This window comes from Pinus tabuliformis, chromosome 9, assembly GCF_031772625.1.
Source record: "Pinus tabuliformis cultivar Carrire ecotype Pingquan chromosome 9, CPIR1, whole genome shotgun sequence".
NCBI classification, from domain to species: Eukaryota; Viridiplantae; Streptophyta; class Pinopsida; order Pinales; family Pinaceae; genus Pinus; species Pinus tabuliformis.
Window position 1 is genome coordinate 599,637,542 of NC_142307.1, and position 19,154 is coordinate 599,656,695.

The 19,154-nt window shown below is 38.0% G+C and overlaps 1 long non-coding RNA gene across 1 annotated transcript; it reads left to right on the forward strand.

Annotated features, from left to right (window-relative positions):
- The first annotated feature begins 14,913 nt into the window (after positions 1–14,913).
- LOC149149989 (uncharacterized) lies at positions 14,914–15,409 on the forward strand. The gene is made up of 2 exons (XR_016262217.1): positions 14,914–15,061; positions 15,147–15,409. It is a non-coding gene; the product is annotated as an uncharacterized LOC149149989 (long non-coding RNA).
- Positions 15,410–19,154: the final 3,745 nt, after the last annotated feature.

Genomic DNA, 19,154 nt, shown 5'->3' on the forward strand with positions numbered 1-19,154 from the left:
TTTTGGAATGTTAAGGGTTTTTCCACTGTTTCTCAACAATAAATAGGCCTTTGAGCCTCATTGTAAGATAGTTCAGAGGCATGTAGCCATCACATCTCTTCTCAGAGATAAGCTACCATCACCCTAGCTGGTTTATTTCCATTTCTGGTTGTAAGCATATTTCAGTGTTTTCCATTAATGAAATGAAGTATTATTTCTGCTGCATCTTTGTGTATATGGTTATCTCTATAATTTGTTGTGTTCCTGTTTAAATCCGGATCAGTGGTATCAGAGCGGTCTGCTTTTTCTCTATTTTTCTTTGCATGTCCCCAACAAGGTCGGGATATAAGGAGTTAGGGCTTAAACTGGTTGAACCTTTGCAAGACCAGCCTCGCAAATCCCGACGGCCTCCCATGGCGGATGAGAAGAAAGATGAGGGGGCAGGAGATCCCATCAAAATCTTGCTCGAAGAAGCCCTCGAGCGACAACGGAATGTGATGATGGACAGATTTGCCCAGATCCTTCAGCGGCTACTCAGAAGAAACGCATCGGCTTCCAGCAGCTACTCTGGAAACGCCACACCCTTTAAGGTACAAGTTAATTTTGAAATCACCATATTCGAGGGTCAGATAGACGCAGATGCCGTAGATAAATGGTTAAATCTTCTAGAGGGTTATTTTTCTGTTCATGAATTTTCGAGTCGGGAAAAGATTTTTTTTGCTCTTCTCAAAGCAGCCCCCCACATCAAGGACTGGTGGGAAACCTACTGCGAGCAGAAGGATGAAAGTACTGGCTCACTATTTTCAGCCGCACCCACCTGGGATTCGTTCCGGGATGCCATCAAGGAGCAGTACTACTCTTTTGGAAGCTATGAGGATGAATACATAAAGTGGACCACGCTGCGGCAGGGAAGGGACCAAGACGTGCCGGAGTTCACCAATCTTTTCCATATCCTTCGCACAAAGTTGGGTATCAAGGATTCGGAGCAACATTTGATACTCAAATACCGTGGCTGCCTGCACAAGTACATCCAGGAAGAAATACAATTCCTAAACATCTCCTCGCTCGGCGCAGCATACCGATATGCCGTCAAGGTTGAGCAGAAGTTTAAACAAAAGAAGCGAGACTTTGGATCTGCGAATCCAAAGCAGGGGAAACGTGCCCCTAAACCACAGAACAAAGGACAAAGCCAAGGCGAGACAGCCCAAGACAACCAGCCGAAGCTGCAAGCAAATAACAGTGCCACGAAGCCGAGAAAGGACACTGGAAAATGGTGCGAGTTCCATAAGAGCTCCACTCACAACACAAGTGAGTGTCGGGCCAAGCAGTCACTGGTGGCTGAGCCAAGGGTTTCAGAATCAGATGCATGTTCCGACTCTGAGTCAGAACCCGATAAGGGGAATGAAAAAGGGAAGCAGATCATTGATGCGGATCCCAGCGCCACTGTTGCTACTGCGAAGATCTAGAAAAATGAACCCGAAGAGCCAGAGGAGGAGGAGCGTCTCTTCCACTCCCAGATGTGGGTAAAGGGCTCGCCGATACAGTTCATTGTTGATAGCGGGAGTCAAAAGAACCTCATTTCGGAAGAGGTCGTGAAGCGGTTGGGTTTACCGACCACAACACATCCACAACCATACACCATTGGTGGCTTCACCAAGGACGAGATCTTCGCGTGAGCCAGTAGTGTCACCTTCAATACAACATCAAGCCCTTCACGGATGAGGTATTGTGTGACATTGCTCCCCTTGAAGTTTGTGATGTATTACTAGGACAACCATACTTGTGGAAGCGACATGCTGTGTATGAATCAAGGCCCCGTGCTGTTATTATTACATTGGGAAATAAGTTGTACAGGATACTAGAGGTAGCACCACCTACCGCCATCTCTTTGATTACTGCAAAACAATGCAGTAAGATCATTTCCAAAACCAGGAAATTTGTTTTCCTGATGATACGCCCTCAAGGAAAGAAGAAGACAGTGGTCGCGGCCTCCAGACGGGGTCCCTCTGCACGACAACTACAGATGGACAAGGTTGTGGAGGAGTACGAGGACATCTTCACCTCCCCAGCAGGGGTTCCTCTGCACTGTTAAGTCAAGCACTCCATCGATCTGACCCCAAGTGCGCCGCTACCCAATGGACCAATTTATCGGCGCTCCGTTCTGGAGAGCGATGAAATCAAGAGGCAGATTCAGGAGCTCCTGTAGAAAGGTCACATCCGTCCGAGTTCATCGCCCTGTGGGAGCTCGATCGTGTTGGTACAGAAGAAGGATGGGACGTGGAGACTCTGTATTGACTATCAGGCGCTGAACAAGATCACTGTCCGTAATAGGTACCCGATCTCGCGGATTGATGACCTCCTAGACCAACTAAAGGGGGCGAAATATTTTAGCAAGATCGATCTGAAGTCAGGATATCACCAGGTACCAATCGAACCCTCTGATGTATGGAAGACTGCCTTCAAATCCAAGGAGGGCCTCTTCGAATGGTTGGTTATGCCTTTCGGATTGACGAATGCTCCTGCAACCTTCATGAGGCTAATGGATGACATCTTGCAGCCATTCACCAACTCCTTTGTAGTAGTATACTTGGATGACATTCTGATCTTCAGCCAGAGTTGGGAAGAGCACCTCCACCACATCCGATAGGTTCTCCAAACACTGCGGCAACACAAGCTATGTGCCAATTTGGAGAAATGCACTTTTGGCATGACCCAAGTTCAGTATCTGGGATACATCATTGATGAACAGGGGGTGCATGTCGATCCAGCCAAGATCCAAGTCATTCAGGATTGGGCCTCTCCAACCACTCTAACAGAGCTCCGCAGCTTTCTAGGTCTTGCCAACTTCTACTGCAAGTTTGTGTTGGGGTTTTCACATATTTCTTGGCCCTTGAGTCAAGTCACCAAGGGAGGGGCGAAAGCAAAATTCTTTTTGTCTGAATCTTAACAGAAGGCATTCATGGAGTTGAAGGATCGCCTCTGCACGGCACCAGTGCTCGCGTTACCAGATTTACAACAACCATTTGAGGTCGAGACAGATGCCTCTGACTATGCTATTGGGGCAGTCCTTACTCAACATGGACATCCAGTGGCATATCACAGTGAAACACTTTCAGACACCGTCCGGAAGTACCCAACTTATGATAAAGAGATGTATTCCATTGCACAGGCCTGCTGACAATGGGAGCATTACATTTTGGGGAAGGAAACGGTCATCCACACAGACCACTGACCCCTGCAGTTCATACAGACCCAAGGGAAGTTGCAGAATGATCGCCATCAGAAGTGGTCTACATACCTGCAACTGTTCCACTTGAATATCAAGTATAAGAAGGGCAGCACCAATAATGTTGCAGATTGCCTCAGTCGACCACCGATCATGGCGTTAACCACCGTGATCAACTCTTGTGGGCAAGAGACTTCTGATTGGCCACTTCTCTACAAAAGCGACCCAGAATTCGGCCACACATACCAGACACTCTTGGAGGGTCGGAATGTTCCAGATTTTCACCTTTAGGATGCCCTATTATGCCACCTCGGTCACCTTTGTGTTCCTTCAAGAGAGTGTGCCAAGATGATTTGGGAAGCCCACTACAGTCGGGCTGCTGGGCATTTCGGGGTCGAGAAAACAGTGGCAGTTCTGCAAAATTATTTCTATTGGCCGAATCTTCGACATGATGTTGGAAAGTACATCAGATCATGTACTGCCTGTGCCATTGCCAAACCGACCATTAAGAAGCACGGCCTCTATATCCCACTGCCTACCCCAAGTCGACCTTGGGAATCCATCTCCATGGATTACATGTCAGGCCTTCCTTCCACTAAGCATGGAAATGACTGTGTTTTTGTGGTCGTCGACAGGTTCTCGAAGATGGCCATTATGGTGGCCTGCAAGAAGAATATCACAGCAGAAGCCACTGCTAAACTCTTCTTTGAACGAGTGTGGGTGCACTTTGGGATCCCATAGTCTATCATCTCAGATCGGGACAGTCGGTTTCTCAGCACATTTTGGTCCAGTCTCTGGTCAATGCTGGACACCAAACTCACGAAGTCCACAGCCTTCCATCCTCAAACTGATGGCCAGACAGAGGTTGTCAATAGGATGACTGTGCACATTCTGCGCATTATAACTCAAAGCATCCACGCACATGGGACGAAAGCCTCCCCTATGTTCAACACAGCTACAACCGAGCTCTTCACAGCTCCACTGGCCATAGCCCTTTTCAGGCGGGTTTGGGATTCCAGCCACTATGCCCCATTGATGTGGCCATGCCACTTGCAGCTAGTCACATAAATTCAGCTCATGTCCAGTTCGAAGCAGATAAGGCCACCAACTTCATTGAGCGCATCCAACACATTCGCCAGCAGGTCCATGACATTCTTGAGAAATCAAATGCCAAGTACAAGCAGCGACATGATCAACATCGGGTGCCACACAAGTTTCAGGTGGGCGACAAAGTCTGGTTGCATTTGCAAAAGGAACGCCTTACTGGAACCTATCAGAAATTGAGACCACTCCGATATAGTCCTTACACCATTACTAAGGCTATGGGAGACAATGCATTTGAGCTTAGCATTCCCCCATTCCTTGGCCTGCACCTAGTGTTCAATGTGGACCGCCTTCGTCCATACTTTCCACCATTGCTAGACACATCCGACATTGCAAAACAGCTCAAACCCATAGAATTAAATCCAGATTGCATGGAACAAGCTACAACTGATCGGATCATGGACACACAGATCAAGAACACTCGCCAACAGAATATCCAACTGTATCGAGTTGTCAAAGCAGGCCAACTCCTTCAGCAGGGCAAGTGGCTCACCAGGGAACAAGTTCAGCAAAAGTTTCCTCATCTCATGGAGGAGCTCAACGCAATGGGGACCATTGCTTCCCAAGGGGGGAGGAATGATCCAGGTGGATATTGGTGGCCACCTGCCAAGTCCACCTGGACCCCCACCATTGTTCTTCTCAGCATTTTCAGTTTCCTTAATTGTAGCACAACTTACTATTTTTAGCAGTTTTTCGGGTCCTGAACTTCTGAAGCCGTTTTGAGGCCCTAAACGACGTTTTTTGGGGAATCAGGGGGCAACATGGGTCCATGGAATGGACCGATGTTGCCCGTTGCAACAATGATAGTGCTCGGATAAATCTTTCTAACAAGCTATTGTATGCGTCAAACGGAGATCGTATGCCAAAGTTATGACCCCGGGAAGTTGATGTACCAACTTACCCCAAACGGGGCCCATAGTTTGGCGTTTCATCTTCTAGGGTTAGGTTTTGGAATGTTAAGGGTTTTTCCACTGTTTCTCAACAATAAATAGGCCTTCGAGCCTCATTGTAAGATAGTTCAGAGGCATTTAGCCATCACATCTCTTCTCAGAGATAAGCTACCATCGCCCTAGCTGGTTTATTTCCATTTCTGGTTGTAAGCATATTTCAGTATTTTCCATTAATGAAATGAAGTATTATTTCCGCTGCGTCTTTATGTATATGGTTATCTCTGTAATTTTTTGCGTTCCTGTTTAAATCTGGATCACACAGATTCTCAAAATCTCTCCTCAGCAACTGTAGTTTTGTTGTCTTCACTTTCTCCATGCCTTGATAGGCTGTCTTGAGAGTTTTCCATGCTTCTCTAGATGTCTTTGTTGTTGCTATCGTTGGAAACACACTCTCATGCACTACTTGATATAAAAATATGAGGGCTTTTGAATCCTTCTTTGTGTAGCTCTTCAACAGATCTTTCTCTGCCTGAGTTAGATTATTAAACTTATTTTCATCTGATGGTTCTTTAAAACCATCTTCAACTATTTCCCATAAGTCTTGTGAGGCAAACAGGGCTCTCATGGTTATTGCCCAAGAGTCATAGTTTTTTCCATTAAACTGTGGGAGCTGAGTATTAAAAATACCCATGCTAGTGCTGGTACTGGTGCTGGCCATTCTTGCACTCTAAACTATGCTTCAAATACCTGACTGTGTATTTAAAATAACTCACTGTTTCTTCAACAACAACAGAAAAAAAAATCTTTGAGAAATACCTGGATCCTTTCTTCACTGAGTCTTTGAGCGTTTGAGAACAATGCTCTGTTTTTCTCCACAGGATCTTAGCACAGGGAAGCAAAAAAAAATTCTAAGCAGATAGAGTTTTTCGTCATACAAAATAAAACTTGTATTCATTAATCAAAGAGAACTTCAGTTACAAATTTCTTCCTCTTTCTGAGAGGGATTCAACAAGAACATTTCAACAAAAAAAAAAATTACTCTGTCTCCTCCTAAGATTTTACACTGTTGTGTGTAAAAATCTCCTTTACATTCACTGCTGTAAAAACAGACTTCAACTACAGAAAATTACATTCACTGTTGTGTAAAAACAAAATCTTACATTTACTGCTGTAAAGCAAAAAAAAAATATTTTACATGTTCTGCTGCTCATTACATTTCGTTTCTTCAACAAAAAAAATCTTCATGTTGCTGCATTTTCATGTTCACACTGTTGTGTGTTTCACCCCGCGCTTTCCTCACATTACAATGGTCAACTCAAAAAAAACATATTACATTACATATGCAACAACAAAAAAAACTTACACACATTTACTATGCCATACTTTCGTGCCTTAAACAAATAATAAAATTAAAAACATTTACCTACAATCTACGAACAAGAGTAAATACCATTTATTTCTTCACTGCAATAAACGACGGTGAAACCCAAAACTTCATGTAATGTTCATGTGCAGGCCCGTACTTCAACCATTGAAATTTTGTGATTTGCGATTTGCGATTTAATCGCATCGCGAAATCGCATTCGTTGTAAAACAGGGGGATGCTTGAAACAAATGGGTGCGATCTGTGATATGTGATCGCATCGCATTGCAACATCGCAATCAACAGAAATCAAGTGAACAAACAGAGATAGGTGCATGCATGAGATTTGCGATCTGCGATAAGATCGCATTGCAAAGTAAAATACAGCTGCAGTTGAAATTATTATTTCAACACTCCCCTTTAATTTCAACTGCTGGGTTATCAATCATACCCAGACGTTTCCTTAAAAACTCAAAACTTTTCTATCCCAAAGGCTTGGTCAAAATGTCCGCAACCTGTTCTTGAGTGTTGCAATGTTGTAAAACAATTTCTCCGTTGTTCACCAATTCTCTGATGTAGTGGAACCTTGTATCAATGTGTTTTGTTCGTTTGTGAAATAGAGAATTCTTGGACAGGGCAATAACTGAGCTATTGTCACAAAAAATAACCATTGCTTCTGTTTGCTCTTGGCATAAGCTCCTTAGCATCCTTCTCATCCAAACTGCTTGACACGCTGCTGCTGTAGCTGCCACGTATTCTTCCTCTGCTGTAGACAATGCCACAATGGGCCGTTTCTTAGAAGCCCATGAAATGGCTCCTGAACCCATGTGAACGAGATAACCGGATGTGCTTTTCCGATCATCTACATTTCCAGCCCAATCACTATCAGTGTGTCCAACTAAATCTAAACTTTTTGAAAGAGTATATAAAATGCCAAATCTTTTTGTACCTTTAAAATACCTCAGAATTCTTTTTGCTACCTGCCAATGTGCTTCTTTTGGCCTCCCCATGAATCTAGAAAGTAAACTAACAGCAAACATTATATCCGGCCTAGTTGCAGTCAAATACATTAGGCTACCAACTATGTTCTTATACAAGCTAAGATCAAAATCCTTGCCGCTGTCCTCTTTGCTGAGTTTTAATCCCATTACTGTGGGAGTGATTGCTGCCTTGCTGTCCTGCATGTTAAATTTGCCCAACACTTCATCTATATATTTTGCCTGCGAAATAAAAATTCCATTTTCATTTTGATCTACTTCTATTCCTAAGAAGTATTTAAGCAAACCCATGTCAGTCATTTCAAATTCTTCTTTCATGTTGTTTTAAAATTTTTAATGAGGTAGTCATCATTACCTTTAAAAATCACATCATCAACATACAACACTACAATTAAAATTTTACCATCCTTTTCTTTGATGTAAACGGTGGGTTCTCCCTCACACTTTGCAAATTCATTTTCCAGTAGACAGGAATCTATTCTACTGTACCACATTCTTGGCGCTTGCTTCAACCAATAAAAAGCTTTCTTCAATCTGCACACTTTGTGCTCTTGGGCTTTCTTCGCATAGCATGGAAGTTGTTCAATGTAGACCTCTTCCTTTAACACTCCATTTAGGAATGCTGACTTCACGTCCACTTGGTAAAATTTCCACATGTTTTGTGTTGTTATGGACAACACCGCTCTCACTCTTTCCATTCTTGCAACCAGTGCAAAAGTCTCTTCATAATCTTTCCCATACTGTTGCTTGTATCCCTTGACAACAAGTCTTGCCTTGTGCCTTTCTATCTTGCCTTCAGCTTGCTCTTGGTCTTATAGACCCATTTAACTGCAATTACTTCTCTACCTTTGGGTAGCTCAACCAAATCCCATGTCTCGTTTCTTTCTATGGCACTCATCTCCTCATCCATAGCTTCTATCCATTTCACATTTTTAATTGCATCTTCGAAATGAATAGGGTCATCAACATGACAATACAAAGCAAACAGGGAATTCATTCCTTCATCATAAATATCACTTAAATTTCTGAATTTCTTACCTCTTTCATTCGGTGTGCAAGTGCTTGAAGATGCACTTGAATTTCCTCCTTGTGGTTTTCTTGGAGAAGCACTTTCATTTTTCCTCAAGGGTGTCCCTTGTTGTCCTTCTGTTGGCGTTGTTGTTTGGGGATGTATTTCAACCATCTCGTCATCATTTTCATCATGAGACAAACAATTTTTAATATTCATTGTTTTCTCTATGCTTCCATCCCAAGCTTCCTCCTCAATGAACTGAACATCTCTGCTCACAAAAAACTTCTTGGTAGATGGGATATACAACCTGTAAGCTTTGGATTCCTCACTGTATCCAATGAAAATACATTTCTCCCCTTTGTTGTCCAACTTCTTCCTTAGCTGATATGGAATGTGTGCATAAGCCACACATCCAAAAACTTTCATGTGGGTGACTCCTTGCCTTCTCCCACTCCATGCTTCTTCTGGCACTTTGTTCATCACTGCTTTTGTTGGACACCTATTCAAAATATATACTGCATAGTGTACAACTTCAGCCCAATAATCATTTGGCAAATGCTTTTCCTTTAGCATACTCCTTGCCATATCGATGATGGTCCTATTCATTCTTTCAGCTACTCCATTTTGCTGCGGAGTGTACCTTGTGGTAAACTGTTTGTGTATTCCATTTTCTCTACAAAACCGTAGGAATTCCTTGGAGATATAGTCACCTTCTCTGTCAGTTCTTAGAACTTTGATGTGTAGCCCACTTTGCTTTTCCACAAGTGCTTTGAAATTTCTAAATTTTTCAAACACTTCACTTTTGTTCTTTAGGAAATAAACCCAAGTCTTTCTGGTGAAATCATCAATGAATGTTAGAAAATATTGGCTGGCTGCAAGTGATGGAGTTTGCATTGGTCCACATAAGTCTGAGTGGACAATTTCTAAAGGTGCTTTTGCCCTGATGCTTTTCCCTCATGGAAAAGTTTCTCTATGTTGTTTTTCCAATATACAACCTTCATAAAGGCTCTCTGGTTTCTCTATCAATGGTAATCCTCTTACCATTGCTTTTCTACTCAGCAAGTTAAGACCTCCAAAGTTGAGATGTCCAAATCTCATGTGCCACAACCAATTTTCATCTTTTGGTACGCTTTGGAAAGCCTCTTGGGTAACAGCTGCAATTACTTCTTTATTTTTCAAATCTGCCTTTATTCCGAGAGGGAACATCCTGTTCCTTGTCATCTTCACTTCAGCAATACATCTTTTGTTGGGTGCTCTATCCATGATGGTGCATACATCATTCTCAAAGAAAACATTGTAACCCTTTTGAACAAGTTGTCCAATATTTAAGAGGTTACACTTCATTCCAGGAACATAATAGACATCTGCTATGGTTTTCCTTTCACCTTTCTTTGTAAATATTTTAATTTCTCCTTTACCCATAACAGAAACTTTACTATCAGTCCCAAGTGTGACTTGTGACTTCACACTTTGATCTAAAGCAGAAAACAGGGTTATGTTTCCTGTCATATGGTTGCTGCAACCGGAGTCTAGAAACCATATATCATCACTGTTTGTTTCAGTCATGTTACAAGCTAAAAGCACACTATCTTCGCTGATATTTTCTCTAGTGATATTTGCTGACAAGGAAAATGGTGGTGTTGGTCGAACCTATGGAGTGTGGTCGTCGGCCTATTTCCAAGAAGCTTGGCAACAATCCAATAAGCTCGTCATTGTGTTATTTGGTTTGGAAGAATCCTTTCCTAGTTTTAGTGTTTGCAAAGTGTTCCTTGTGTGGTTGTAGTTTCTGGTATCGGCGTGGCATCCCTTTGTGGAGAGAATTCAAGCCTGGATACTTTCGATCTCAGCGCTCTGCGTGTTGGGAGGTGGGTAGTTGGTCTTTGGTGCGCTGTAGTGGTTTTATCGGGGAATTTTATCACATGGTTGCTTGTTTTAGATTCACATTTGGGTGGGGCTAGAATTGGGTTTTAGAGTGTGGGGTCGTTTGGTTCAAGTCAGTAGGATGGATAATTATGTCGCATGCAAGCCATAATTTCAAGGTTTGGTGGAGTTGGAATTTTGGTCGTGTTGTAGTCAAGCCTTGTGTTTGGTGCTTTGTTGCCAATTCGAAGATGTTGAAGCAACGAGGTCAGGCCCGAAGGGGTGTGGGGCCTCGCAACCAACCATTAGGAATGAAAGGTCAGGAGGTAATTGCTGAGGAGGAAGGGGTTGCAGGTGTTGAGTTGTGAAGGGAATTTGCCCAAGAACGGGTTCAGACATCTGGTCGTGTGGAACTATTGGAAGTAATGCTTCCATGTCATGTGTAGTTGTCATTAGGAGTTACAAGGAGTCAATCAAGATGTTGTTGTTTCCAATGTATGACTCATGGTCATGATCTAGATGTGTCGAAGTCAATGATTTATGTCTTATATATTTGTACCTCTGGTGGTCAATAAATGTATCTAAGTTTGGTTTGTTGTGTGCAATCAATCGCTTTCTCATCTCTCTCAATTTTCTATCATGGTATTAAAGTTGTCCTCGCTTGACTCCCTAAGGGAAAGCCAAGGAGATGTGAGAAATCTTGAGTGTTATTATTTTGTACATAGATTAGTATAAGTGTGAGGATTGTTTTCCATTGTGTTTTTTATGTGTGTCAGAGTTTATTTTTAGTGTGTGAGAGCTTATTTTTAGTTATCCTGTATGTAGATCTAAATAGTTTCATAGTGTTGACGATTTCCATAGCGTGATCCTTCTTCCATATTAGGTTGATCAACATTTTGTAAGGAGCCCTCTCTATATATTATCACAGATAATAACAATGAAATGCGTTTGACTTCGCCCTCTCTATAGATTATCACAGATAATAACAATAAGGCGAAGGAGCTATCGACATCGCAATCACAACCATCTTCGATTTCACAATGGAATGGGCAATTTCATTGCTGCTGTAACGCTCGCAGGTTCTGAAGGAGGCATGCACAAATGGAGGGTATCACGTTCGTTCGAACATTAAGCTTTTGAAGACCCCGCTGAATGGGAACACCCTCTGGAATTCGAGCCTGAATGTTTATGAACTCTTCCAACGGAGATGTGACTGAGAATTCAAGAAAAAGTTGGAGTCGGATACTATAAGACGAAGGTCAACAGGTTGGAGGACTGCATTCAAGCCGGTACCAACTAAAGACAAGAATCCAGATCTGATGCCTACGGTCACCTGATGATTGTGTGGAAGAAAAAGGAGGCACTCGCCTCACATATGCATATTCTCGTAGCTGGAAGCCGCAGATTGGGGAAGACGATATTTATTAAACGAAGCTGCAGACTTCGTCGCACAAAAAGTGAAGGTTCAAGCCATGTAGGCACTGTCGCACTACTACTCAAATTCGTTGTTGGCTATGCCTCAATCAAAGGCCGACGGATCAGAGCTGAGGTGAAATCGACCTGCCATGCATGATCATGGAGCGTGAAACCATTGATCTGAATGTGAGAATTGGTTGCTAGATCTGAGATATGGCTATTGTGGAAAGCTGAGGAGCATCTGGAACATTGCTAATTCTGAAGGGAGGTGTCAACAAAAACGTTTGCACCTGAGCCAGATGTGATTGGGTCAACTGCTCCAGCGACTGGATATCAGTCTGCAAGACCATCTCTGAAAAACTCCTCTCCTATAAGTCTTGAGTAATTAATATGAAATCTTTGTGAAGTTGCGGTGTGGGAAATGTGATTGATTGGTCTATATCCGAGATCCACGTGTGAGATCTGCATACCTGCTGGAGAAACGATGATGGTTAAGTAAATGGCATCCTTTTGACCAGTGAATGGTGCAAGCCGTAACTGGTCATCCTATTCTGAAGTCCAATTCTCTCTGGGCAGCCCGTTGGTCAACAAAAGAGAATTTGTAAATGGCACAACCCAGCTCCAATCCAAGAATGGTCAAGTTGAAGAATTTGGTAGCGTGGATCGGAAGGCCGAGAGCAGGGAAGTGAGATGATTGTTTTTCTGCAATAGTAGCTCGTTGCCAACATATGTGGGGAAGCCAATTAGCGTTAAATTTATTCCAAAATATTTTCACGTCACTCAGAATATGTTGCGCATGAACGAGGATGTGACCAGCTGCAGGGAGTTGGAATGTTTTTATTCTCATTCTAGATCCAAGTCATAAAATATTTGTTTATCTATTTCATTTTTATTTTGTGGTGTGTTGTAGTTTTACTATATTATAGTGTGTCATTGTAATCTGAAAAATTAAAGGAAGAACGGATTATAGAACAGATTTAAATATATTTTTAAATTGGTGGTTTTTGATGTATATAGCGAGAAAAAATAGGTTACTAATTTGAGTATGTATGATCCGGTATATGTTTATGTTGGTGGCGGTGTGTGGAGCCGGGAACATCAGCTTACACATTAATTTGATTGTGTTTAAGAGATCACCTTGTATAATTGATTTTTGAATATATATATAATACTTACAGACTAGTTTCTTAAATAATTGGGGAATAAAGGGGAAGACCATGTGTTCAAGAGATGGAGATATGTCAATAGGATGGTTCAGTATTGACACTGACCCGTCATGCTCTAAGAGGTCGAAAAGCGTCAATTCTGCAAAGTACGTCAAAGATGGTCTGAAGTGGTTATGTTTTAAATGGAGATCAAGTGACAGCTCAAAGATGTGGTGGTGAAGAAAGAGTAGTGTTTGTGAGATTCCAGAGTGGATGTGAGTGTTGATGAAAACCACTCAGATACATATCATATTGTTGTTGTAATATGTGTTTTCCATGTAAGCATTAAGGAAGGGTGTTGGAAGTAATGCTTCCATGTCATGTTTATTTGTCATTAGGAGTTAGGAGGAGTCAATCTAGAAGTTGTTTCCAATGTATGAGTCATAGTCATGATCTAGATGTGTCAAAGTCAGTAATTTATGTCCTATATATTTGTACATTTGGTGATCAATAAATGTATCTAGGTGTGATTTGTTGTGTGCAATCAATCGCTCTCTTATCTATCTCAAATTTCTATTAGGAACAACCACCCTCCATGTAGTCTCTTGATATGCAAATGGGTGAGGTAATGGAAAATTTGGAGGAAATGAGGTAGCAAAGACACAATGATAGAAATGAATTCATTGCATTTTTGAATGACTTGTAGCAAAACCAGTGGAACATCCTAGATTGCTTGACTTCTCTGCAACCACTGCAGCAAGGCTAGTTGCTTTTGGTGTTGGTCAAGCACCTGATTTTCTTTGTTTTTTTTGAACTATTTGGTCTTTTTGCTTCTGGCTATTATGTAAAGCATGGCAATTCCTTCTTAGTTTTTGTAAGGTCGGGAGAGCAATGATCCTCGAGAATATCAAATACAATATTTTGATCAATTAATATAAAGTTTTGGCCAACAAAAATAACATAAAAAAATGAAAAAGTATAAAGTTTATATAGAGAGATTTATTTTAATCTTGAATTTATGAAGTATAAAGAAAAATTAAACCTCTAGAGATGCTTTTTAAAATAAGTTTGTATTAAGAGAAGTTTAACCATTGTGAACTTTGCTCAATTGAGAAAATTAGCATGAATTTATTTTAATTTTGAATTTATGAAAAGAGATTAAATTTTTGGATGTAAATTTTAAAAGAGATTTTTATTCCAAAAAAATTTAATCCTGGTTGATTTTGACAAATATATATTGATATATATTTTTTTAATTACTATGAAAATATTAAAATTTTAAAATAACACAGCATTCCATAACTTTTAGAAAAAATTAGTATTTTATAATATGAAATTGTAAAAGACAGATTGGGAGGGTTTTAAGCAAGATGTTTGGAATCAAATGAAAAGAATTGGCACATGCAATAGGCGGGACTTTGCATAAAATCTTAGGTAGTTATACAGAAATAGATAGCCATGTTTTATCTAGGCAAGAAACTCCTTTGATAGTTATACAGAAATAGATAGCCATGTTTTATCTAGGCAAGAAACTCCTTTGATAGTTATCTGGGCAAGAAAACTCCTTTGATGTACACTTGCAGTGAGTTCAGATACAACTTTCTGCTTTAATATATACATATACATTTCTCAATTTTGGCAAAAAGCTAGATGCCCTTTTGAAAGTTTATTAATAAAGTAAATGATAAAAATTCCATAGCAAAGTAAAATGTCAAATAATAGAAAAAGAATTTCATTTGTGAGCATCTGAATGTTGGTGCGTAACCGGCGTAGGTGCCACGAATTGAGAGGTCGTGGCAAGAGTTGAAAAGCATATGAAGTCATGCACCGCCACGATACACGTAAAATTGCCACAGAGGTGCTGTTTTGAGATAGTTATCTACCGTTGTTCGAGGTTCAATGGAAGGCCGTGATCTCTTTTAATTTTCTGTTTAATGTGTGACCACAAAATAGATACCATATCGTTGGTGATGCTAGCAACGTTACAGTGAGCGAGCAATGTTGTCTCATCAACCGGCCTGCTTGCACCCCAAAGCCCGATTTGGGATTGGTAAAACGTTTGGTGCAGGTAATACTTTTAAAGCATTTTTATTTATCACTCATCACAAATGAATGCCAGCCATATAATATAATCACATTATGTTGATGAACAGGTCGAAGCAAAGGACGTGAGTGTGACAAGGAGAAGGTGGAGCATGAAGAGACATGTAAGGAGCAGGTGGAGCAATATGAAGTGAGACTCACAGGCGGAGAAGCCGGAAAAGAGGAGGTGGTAGAGGAGATGGGCCATAAAGGAGGAGGAGAGAGTCGTAAGGAAAAGCCTGGCCACTGAGGCTATCCAGACCCACGGAGACACTGACGAAAATGTTTTATTGGTGTAATACGTTATGTTATTGTATATATTCGACCTGTAATTAACGAGGACGGTTGTGAAAGCTTGCTGTTGTAGTTTTAGTTGCCGGTTAAAGTATTTTTCTGTCGTCATTTTTTTGAAGTATTTTTCTGGCGTTTATTTTTTACTTTTCTTATCGGTCAAAGTATTTTTCTGCATATTATCTTGCCATCTTTGAATCTTTTCTTTCTCAGAATATTTTTTTTGCCCGTCAGATTCCAGTGTATCTTTCGAATTTTTTTTCTTTTAGAGTCTTTCTTGCACGTCATAATATATTCGAGAAGTTTTTTTTTTTCCCTTGCCAGTTAGTATTTTTTTATTTTTTCATTTACTTTTTCTATCTCTTTCTTTTTGGGCCACTCACTGTATCTTTTAGAATTTTTTCTATTTTTCTTGCATGTTAGTGTGTTTTTCTTTTCTTTCTTTCTGCATATTATATTATCTTTCTTTTCTTTCTTTCTATATATTATATTATATTATCTTATTATCTTATCTCCAGGTTAAATTTAAAGATCAAAGTATGTTTTAGATTTTTTTTTTCTTTCAATCTTTTCTTTTTTTGTTTCTTCTCATATTTCTATTCTTTTTATTTCTTTTATTTCTTTCTATTCTTTTATTTCTTTTATTTCTTTCTATTTGTTTATTTCTTTTATTTCTTTCTCCATATTCTTATCTTATCATCTTACCCTTTTTTTTTTTCTTTCTCATATTTCTATTTTTTTATTTCTTTTATTTCTTTGTGCATATTTATTTCTTTTATTTTTTTGTGCATATTCTTATCTTATCTTATCATCTTATCTCCATCTTATCTCAGGTCAAATATTTTCTTGCTGATCAGAGTATCTTTTAGATTTTTTTCTATTATCTTATCATCTTTATCTCCAGGTCAAATATTTTCTCGCTGATCAGAGTACCTTTTAGATTTTTTTCTATTATCTTATCATCTTATCTCCAGGTCAAATATTTTCTTGCTGATCAGAGTATCTTTTAGATTTTTTTCTATTTCTTTTATTTTTTTTTTCTTATCTTATCTTATCATCTTATCTCCAGGTCAAATATTTTCCAGGTCAAATATTTTCTTGCTGATCAGAGTATCTTTTAGATTTTTTTCTATTATCTTATCATCTTATCTCCACGTCAAATATTTTCTTGCTGATCAGAGTATCTTTTAGATTTTTTTCTATTTCTTTTATTATTTTTTATTTCAATATTTTTTTTGCTCATCAGAGTATTTTTTAGATTTTTTTTCTATTTTTTTTATTTCAATTTTTTTTTACTAATCAGAGTATCTTTTAGATTTTTTTTCTATTTTTTTTATTTCAATCTATTTTCTTTATTTTTTTTTATTTCTTTCTGCATATTTCTATTTTTTTTATTTCTTTTATTTCTTTCTGCATATTCTTATCTTATTATCTTATCTTATTTTCTTTCTGCATATTTCTATTTTTTTTTTTATTTCTTTTATTTCTTTCTGCATATTCTTATCTTATTATATTAGGGTCAAATTTTTTACAGAGTATCTTTTAGATTTTTTTCTATTTTTTTATTTTATCTCCACGTCAAATATTTTCTTGCTAATCAGAGTATCTTTTAGATTTTTTTCTATTTCTTTTATTTTTTTTTATTTCAATATTTTTTTTGCTCATCAGAGTATTTTTTAGATTTTTTTTCTATTTTTTTTATTTCAATTTTTTTTACTAATCAGAGTATCTTTTAGATTTTTTTCTATTTCTTTTATTTTTTTTTATTTCAATATTTTTTTTTGCTCATCAGAGTATTTTTTAGATTTTTTTTCTATTTTTTTTATTTCAATTTTTTTTACTAATCAGAGTATCTTTTAGATTTTTTTTCTATTTTTTTTATTTCAATCTATTTTCTTTATTTTTTTTTATTTCTTTCTGCATATTTCTATTTTTTTTATTTCTTTTATTTCTTTCTGCATATTCTTTTCTTATTATATTAGGGTCAAATTTTTTCTTTAAGATTTCTTTCTGCATATTTCTATTTTTTTTTAATTTCTTTTATTTCTTTCTGCATATTCTTATCTTATTATATTAGGGTCAAATTTTTTACAGAGTATCTTTTAGATTTTTTTCTATTTTTTTATTTTTTTTATTTCTTTCTGCATATTTATTTTTTCTTATTTCTTTCGGCATATTATAATATTTCTCTCCGCATATTGGCATATTATAATATTTCTCTCGGCATATTATAATATGCCGAGAGGCTCATTATACAGTCCATGATGCTCATATCTACCAAAATCCATCAAAATAAAAATTATGAAAGATCTAAAAAAAACTAAAAAAAAACTAAAAACTATACAAAACATTTAATGATGTTGGCTCATAAAAAAATTACAATCTGAAGAAATTGGATCTCATCCTCTCAATCTGAAGAAATTACAATCTGAAGAAATTGGATCCTCTCACTCATGTTAAATGTGAAAATATTTTTCGGCATATTATCTTTTGCCCTTCAAATTCTATCCTAGATTTCCCATATTAATGAGCGGTTGGTTTCTTTGGGGGATGATGTGGATTTTCCATATTAATGAGTTGTTGGTTTCTTTGGGGGATGATGTGGGATGATGTGTAAAGTTGTTAGTCCTTCATTAAAATAAATTGAATTGAAATTCTTAAAAAAAATAATAATAACTATACAAAACATTTAAATCATGTCAGCTGGTAAAAAACATTTAAATCATGTCAGCTGGTAAAAAATTACATCTGAAGAAATTAGATCTCTCTCGACTCGTCTTAAACATCTTAAATCAGTATTTAAGATGCACTTAGTTAAGATGAATCTATGCTGGTATTTGCTAGTCAAAATATTTTTGGGCATATTATCTTGCTCCTCAGAGTCTATTCTGGATTTGCCATATTAATGAGTGGTTAGTTTCTTTCAGGAAATGATGTGTAAGACTATCTATCCGTCATTTTAATGAGTGGTTAGTTTCTTTCAGGGAATGATGTGTATGAGTGGTTAGTTTCTTTAAGGAAATGATGTGTAAGACTATCTGTCCGTCATTAAAATTGAATTGAAATTTTATTTATATTCACCAAAATTAAAATAATAAAAAATCTAATATATATATATATATATATATATACAACATTTTAAATTATATCCGCCAATAAAAAGTTTAAAAATAATCTATACTATCTTACCAGTCAAAATAATTTTCGGCATATTATCTTAGAATCTATTCTAGATTTGTCATATTAATGAGTGGTTGGTTTCTTTGAAAAGACTTGCATGCCCTGTTTCTTAATATCAATACTAAATAATAATAATAATAATAATATAGATATATCAATACTAAATAATAGTAATATAGACATATAATCGTTGTCCGGTATTATCTCTTGGGCAGACTTATGTTTTATTTATCGAACTTTGCGAAATCGTTGTGAGGTATCATCTCCTTGGCATTGGAGGCTTATGTTTTATTTATCTTCCTGCCATCGCAGTCCGTCATCAAAAATTGAACCATTCCTCTTTTTTATCTGAAAACTAAAATAATTCATATTAAAATTCTTATTAATCCATATTTAATTTCCCCGTAAATTTAGGGTGTACCTTTTTAAATTCACGACATAGTTCGATCTTCTCATTTATAATTGTCTTGATGTATGCGTCATTTGAAGTATTAGATTCATTACATAATTTAAATCCACATTACATTCATCGCATACTTTAAATCCCTATCTTATCGCCTCTTTGGCCTCAATTCAAAGAAGGTCATTACACATTGTTTAAATTCAGA